General features: G+C 53.4%; 2 protein-coding genes across 2 annotated transcripts in view; one reads left to right on the top strand and one right to left on the bottom strand.

Moving 5' to 3' along the window:
* LOC144695212 (uncharacterized) overlaps positions 1–6,866 on the bottom strand; it is a 303,141-nt gene that overhangs the window by 5,556 nt on the left and 290,719 nt on the right. The window lies entirely within an intron of this gene.
* LOC144695200 (uncharacterized) overlaps positions 1–6,866 on the top strand; it is a 177,647-nt gene that overhangs the window by 5,382 nt on the left and 165,399 nt on the right. The gene's annotated exons all lie outside the window — the stretch shown is intronic.

Genomic DNA, 6,866 nt, shown 5'->3' with positions numbered 1-6,866 from the left:
TCAGTGACAATCAGGACCAATGGCCTGGCCAGTCATGCCCTGGCAGTCATTGGAGTAAGAATCAGAAAAGAATAGAAATATGAAGTCTTGCAAAGTCAAAAAAGTCGCAAGGGAAAAGCCTAGGTCTTAAGAAGGCATAAAGACATTTCAATAAATGTGTCTCCAGGTATGACAGCTGAATTGCTATGGTGCTGGATTAACAATACAGAGATGGAGAGCTCAAATCCAACCACGGAAAGTTACACACATAGAATTACAGTGCAGAAACAGACCATTCAGCCCAATTAGTCCGTGCTGGTGTTTATGCTTCACATGAGCTTCCTCTCGTCCTTCATCTCACCCTATCAGAATATCCTTCTGTTCCTTTCTCCCTAGTGTGCTTATCTAGTTTCCCCTTAAAGGTATCTATGCTATTCACCTCAACCGCTCCATGTTGTGAAACTGAATTTAATAAATTTTGGAATTTGTGGAATAGAATCAAAATAAAAATATGAAAACTTTCAGTTTGTCCTAAAACCCAAATATTGTTCTTCAGGGAAGGTAACCTGCTACATTTGCCTACAGTGACTTGGGGAGTGACTGACTCTATGGCTGGGAAAGTGACTTTGGGAGTGATCTTCATTCCTCGCGAGACCACTCTGCCAGTCTTTGGCCTCTCACCTGATGCTACATCCCTTGCCTGACCCCTCACTTGACCCCATGTCCCTTTCCAGCTTTATAATAGGGGAGTCCTCCTGACACAGCACATCTAGTGGTGGGAAGCTGCACTGCAGACCAATATCACTAAAGAGCACCAAGGATTTTCATGCAATAGATGGTTATTGAATGGAGTACTTCAAAACTATGTTAATCATCAGTAGGGAAGCAGATTAAGGACAGATCCCAAAATTGGATATTCATGAGATGCAGTGAGCCATCAGCAGCAGTAGGATTGGATTCTCCCACAATCTCACAGCCCTCATTCCATGTTTATCATCAACCAATAGAAGACATGTCAGGAGCAGCACTGGCTGTACTTTAGAGTTCAGGTTTGAACCTAGTGAATGTACTACAGAGGGCTACATGCAGACTAAAGCAAAGAGTAGAAGGTAATAAACAGAGCTAAACAGCCTCACAACCAATAGATGAATTCTTGTCAAGAATTGTGGACAACCAAGGAGAAGGCTAGCCCATGAACACCTCCATTCTCAATCAAGTTGGAGCCCAGCACAATGTTAAAGTGTCTTCAGCCAAATATATCGAGTGGATGATCAAACTTGGCATCCTACTGAGGCGCTGGGAGACCTCACCCCCCGACCACTCAAATCCTCCCTGCTACTGAGAAGACTCAAGTCAGGAGTATGATGGAATATTCACCACTCATGTGGATGGGAACATCTACAACACTGACGAGTCCCGACAGGATCAGGAACACAGCCGGTCCCCTAATCAGAGCAGCTACCATTAGACCCACTCCCTCCACCACCAGGACACTGTCCAGAGACGTTACATCACAAGAATCTTCCTTCACCCTGGATATTCAGTTCTGAACATTAGTGTGGGTATTATGTGATGTAATTGTTACAAATTCTGTTCCTTCACTCAACGTCTCCTCACTTGGTTTTCAGTCCCTACAGGAAGTGAACCAGCTGTGAAGAGGAAGTGGAGAGAATGGGCAGAGTGCGTGGGCTCTTTGATTCACACCTCAGCTAACTGGGGACAGAAATACATTGACAGCCTGCCCACAATTAACATGTCAATCACTCTGCCAATCACAGAGAAAGGGGCAGGGAATTTCTGATTGACAGCTCCTCCCGGTTCTCATTCACACCCCATCCTTACCCAGTCACCCCCTCCATCAATCCCATTCCCCTTTCCTTCACCCACCCAACCCCCTCCTTTACCCAAACCCCCGCCTTCACCCCATCCCCTCTCTTTCACTCCCACCCACCCTTCAGCTCACCATCCCCCACTTCCTTCACCCTCCCATCCCTCTGCCCCCCATCCCCCCTTCAACCCTCCATAGGAACAGATGGTCATTCAGCCCTTTGCATGCTCCGCCATTCAATATGATCAAGGCTGATCGAACACCAATGCCTTTTACCCACACTATCCCCACAACCCTTTACGTTATTGTTAAATCAGAAATCTACAATCTCTACCTTAAACATGCTCACTGACTGAGCTTCCACGGCCTCTGGGGTACAGAATTCCAAAGATTCACAACCCTCTGCATAAAGAAATTTCTCCTCATCTGGGTCCTAAGTAGCTTCCCCCTTATTTTGAAATTGTGTCCCCTGGTTCCAGACTCCCCAACCATGGGAAACATCTTACCTGCATCTACCCTATCTATTGTTTTACATATTTTGTAGGTTTCAATGAGATCACCTCTCATTCTTCGAAACGCAAGAGAATACAGGTCCAGTTTGTCCAATCTCTCTTCATAAAATAGTCCAGCCATATCCAGAACAAGTCTGGTGAATCTTCCTTGCACTCCCTCTATGGCAATTTTTGAGGTAAGGAGACCATAACTGCACACAGTACTCCAGGCACGGTCTAACAAAGCTTCTATACAATTGAAGCAAGACTTCACTACTCCTGTACTTAAATCCTCTTGCAATAAAGGCCAACATTCCATTAGCCTTCCTAATTGCCTGCACCTGCTTGTTAGCTTTCAGTGACTTATAGACAAGGACACCCAGGTCCCTTTGTACATCTACACTTTCTAATCTCTTACCATATAGGAAATATTCTGCATATTTGTTCCTTCTACCAAAGTAGATAACCTCACATTTTTCCACATTATATTCCACCTGCCATGTTCTTGCCCACTCACTAAGCCTATCCAAATCCTCCTTCAACCACTTTACACCGTCCTCACAACACACATTCCCACCTAGCTTTGTTTCATCGCGAACTTGGAAATATTAGATTTGGTCCCCACATCCAAATCATTTATATATATATATATATATATATATAGTGAACAGCTGGGACCCAGTACCCCCACCCCTACCAAGCACCCCGACCCTGTAACCCCACCCCTCACTAACCTCCCCACCCCATTCTCCCCCCAAACTCCCCACCCAATCACCCCCTATCATGCCCCCCAACCTCTCCCCATCACCTCCCCACCCAATCTCCCCTGATCATGCCCCCAACCTCCCTTCACCTCACCCACTCTCCCCCTTCACCCCTCCGCTCTCCCACCATCACCCCCAACTCTGCCCCCACTCTCTCCCATCAGCCACCCAGCCTCCCCACCCACCCCCCATCACTCCCCCAACCCCCTCCCCTCACCATCTCCCAAACCCCCTCCCCTCACCACACCCCCATTTCCCCCCATCCTCCCCACCCAATCTCCCGCATCAACCCCCAACCAATCTCCCCCATCACCCCACCACCCAATCTCCTGCTGATCTCCCCATCCAATCTCCCCCCCTCACACCCCCCAATCTCCCCCATCAGTCCCCCAATCTCCCTTCCCACACCTACAGAATCCTGCCCTCCACACACCTCAGAATCTCCCACCCCACATGCCTCCCCCCACCCCCATCATGACCCCGACCCACACCAATCTCCATCAGCCCCCCAATCTCCCCCGATCAACCAAAAACTACTCGCCCAATCTCCCCCATCACCCCGCCAATCACCCCCCAGCAACTCCAAGTCTCCCCCCGATCACACCCCCAAATTCCCAATCTCCCCCCTCACAGCCCCAATCTCATCCTTACCCTCCCCATTCTCCTCACCCCAGCTGCCCCCCAATCAGTCCACCAATCTCACTCCCCACACCCCGTCTCCCCCCATCCCCGAATCAGCCCCCCAATCTCCTCCATCACACCCCACAATCTCCCCACCCAATCTCCCCCATCTACCCCCAAAGGCCCCATCACGCCCCTTTCCCCCATTATGACCCCCCACCCACCTCAATCTCCCCCATCAACCCCCCAAACCTCCCCCAACCACCCCCCAAAACTCCCCGCCCAATCTCCCCTATCAACCTCAAGTCAATCCCAATCATACCCCCAGCCTCCCAATCTCCTTCCAAATCTGCCCCTCACCCTCCCAATCTCCCCCCCCCCACCCCACAATCACCCCAACAATCTCCCCCCACCTCAAAGCACTCCCCCAATCTCCTCCACCGCCGCCCCCAATCATTCCCACAATCTATCCATCAAATCTCCCCCCATCAATCCATCCAATCTCCCCCATCAATCTCCCACAAACCCTCCAATCTTGCCCACCACCTTCCCAAACTCCCCACCCAATCTCCACCCATTTATCCCCCATCACCCACCCCAAAACCCCATCAAAGCCCCCCAATCTCCCCCATCTCATCCACCCCCCATCAACCACCCCAATCTCCCCCATCAACACTCACCCCAATGTCACCCCATCAACCTGCCCAATCTCACCCCATCAACTCCTCCAATCTCCCTGCCACAGGCAAAACAGCTCCCAGTCTCCCCCCTAGCACCTCAATCTCCCCCAAACCCTCCCCCAACATGCTCCATCACCCCACCAATCTCCACCCCACCCTCCCATTCTCCTCACCCCAGCACTCCCCATATCTCCCTCCCCACATCCCCAATCGCAACCCCCACCCCTGAATCACCCCCCAATCTCCCTCCATCAGCCCCCCAATCTCCCCATCAAACACCCACAAAACTGACCCCATTAACCAGTCCCAATTTCCCCCCATCAACCCCCCCAATCTCCCCTCCATCACCCCCTTCAACCTCCCATCACTTCCTCCTCCGCGGTACCTGAAGACAGTTGATCTGACTCGCGCAGCGGCGGTTGGCGTCCAATGTTCGGGAGTTTGAATCTGAGAAAGCGCGAGCGGCCGTCACGTGGGCGGGGCTGGAATTGGAGGTGCGCACCTGTAAATCCCAGCCCTGGGCGGCGGGAACCAGGATCGCAGCCGTTTAACCCCCTCTACCCCTTCCCCATCAATCCTTCAACCCCCCTATACGCCCCACCTCCCCCCAATCTTCCCATTAGCCTCCCACCAATCTACCCCATCAACCTCCCCCAAACCCCCCCCCCCACCCCACGAATCCTTCCCACCCACCCTGCCCTCCACATCCCAGAATCTCCCACCCCGCATGCTCCCTCACCCCCAATCTTCCCACCAACCCCCCCATATAAACCCCATAATGCCCCCCTTCCTCCATCACAACCCCCGACCCACCCCACATGCTCCCTGCACCCCCAATCTTCTCACCAAGCTCACCATCTAACACCATAATGCTCCCCCTTCCCCCATCACGACCCCTGACCCACCCCAATCTCCACCATCAGCCCCCCCCCCCCAATCTCCCCCGATCACCCCCAAACTCCCCACCTAATCTCCCCCATCACCCGGCCAATCACCTCCCAGCAACTCCAAGTCTCCCCCGATCATACCCCTAGACTCCCAATCTCCACCCAAATCTCCCCCCTCACCACCCTAATCTCCACCCGACCCTCCCCATTCTCCTCACCCCAACCCCCACCAATCACACCACCAATCTCACTCCCCACACCCCCAATCTCCCCCATCCCCGAATGACCCCCTCAATCTCCTCCATCACACCCCCAATCTCACCCCATCAACCCCAACAATCACTCCCCATCAATAATCCAATCACCCATCAACCCACCCAATCTCCCCCATCAATCCCCCCAATCACCCCCATCAATCCTCCAATCTCCCCCATCAAACCCCCAAATCTCCACCCATCACCCCCAATCTCACCCCACCCAATTTCCCCTCCAATCTCCCCTCATCACCCACCCCAATCCCCCGCATCAACCCCCTCCCAATCCCCCCGCATCAAACCCCCAAATCTCCCCCCAACAAAACCCCCTAATCTCACCCCATCAACCCCACCCCCCCTCGGATTGCTCCCCACACCTCCAGAATCTACCCCCACCCACTCACCCCCTTCAATCCCTGCCACATCCCCTGTCTCCCGAAACCCCCCAAATCACACCCCCACCACGCTCATTCACCTCACATCACCCCACCAATTTGCTCCAATCAACTGCCCCATCTCCCCTCCATCAACCTCCCCCAATCACTACCCATCACGCCCCCAAACTCCCTCCCCACACCCCGGAATCCTCCCCACCCTGGGAATCTAACCGCCCTCCATGCTCGCCCCACCCCCAATCTTCCCAGCAACTCCCCCATAAACCCCCCAAAGGCCCCATCACACCCCCTTCCCTCATCACCACCCCCCCCACCCACCCCAATCTCCTCATCACCCCCCAAAACCCCCCACCCAATCTCCCCCATCAACCTCAAGTCAATCCCAATCATACCCCCAAACTCTCAATCTCCTTCCAAATCTGCCCCTCAACCCCACAATCGCCTCCCCATCCCAGCCCCCCTAATCTCACCCCCACCCCAAAGCACTCCCCCAATCTCCCCCATCATCCCCCCAATCTCACCCCGTCACCACCCCCAATCATCTCTGCAATCTCCCCACCAAATCTCCTCTCACCCCCCATCAATCCACCTAATATCCCCACATCAGCCCCCCAATCTCCCACAAACACTCCCCCCAACCCCACAATTATGCCCACCACCTCCCCAAACTCCCCACCCATTTATCCCCCATCACCCACCCCAATCTCCCCCATTAACCACCCCAAAACCCCCATCTAACCCATCCCAACCCCCCCATCAAAGCCCCCCAATCTCCCATCAAACGCCCCCAATCTACCCCCATCAAACGCCCCCAATCTACCCCCATCAAACGCCCCCAATCTACCCCCACCAAACGCCCCCAATCTCCCCCCATCATACGCCCCCAATCTCCCCCCATCAAACGCCCCCAATCTCCCCCCATCAACACCCATCCTAATGTCCCCTCCAATCAAACCCCCAATTTCCA

The sequence above is a fragment of the Cetorhinus maximus genome, chromosome 21 (genome assembly GCF_964194155.1).
Source record: "Cetorhinus maximus chromosome 21, sCetMax3.hap1.1, whole genome shotgun sequence".
Taxonomy (NCBI): Eukaryota; Metazoa; Chordata; class Chondrichthyes; order Lamniformes; family Cetorhinidae; genus Cetorhinus; species Cetorhinus maximus.
Note: the sequence above shows the minus strand (reverse complement) of the source record. Positions and strands in the feature narration are given on the sequence as shown.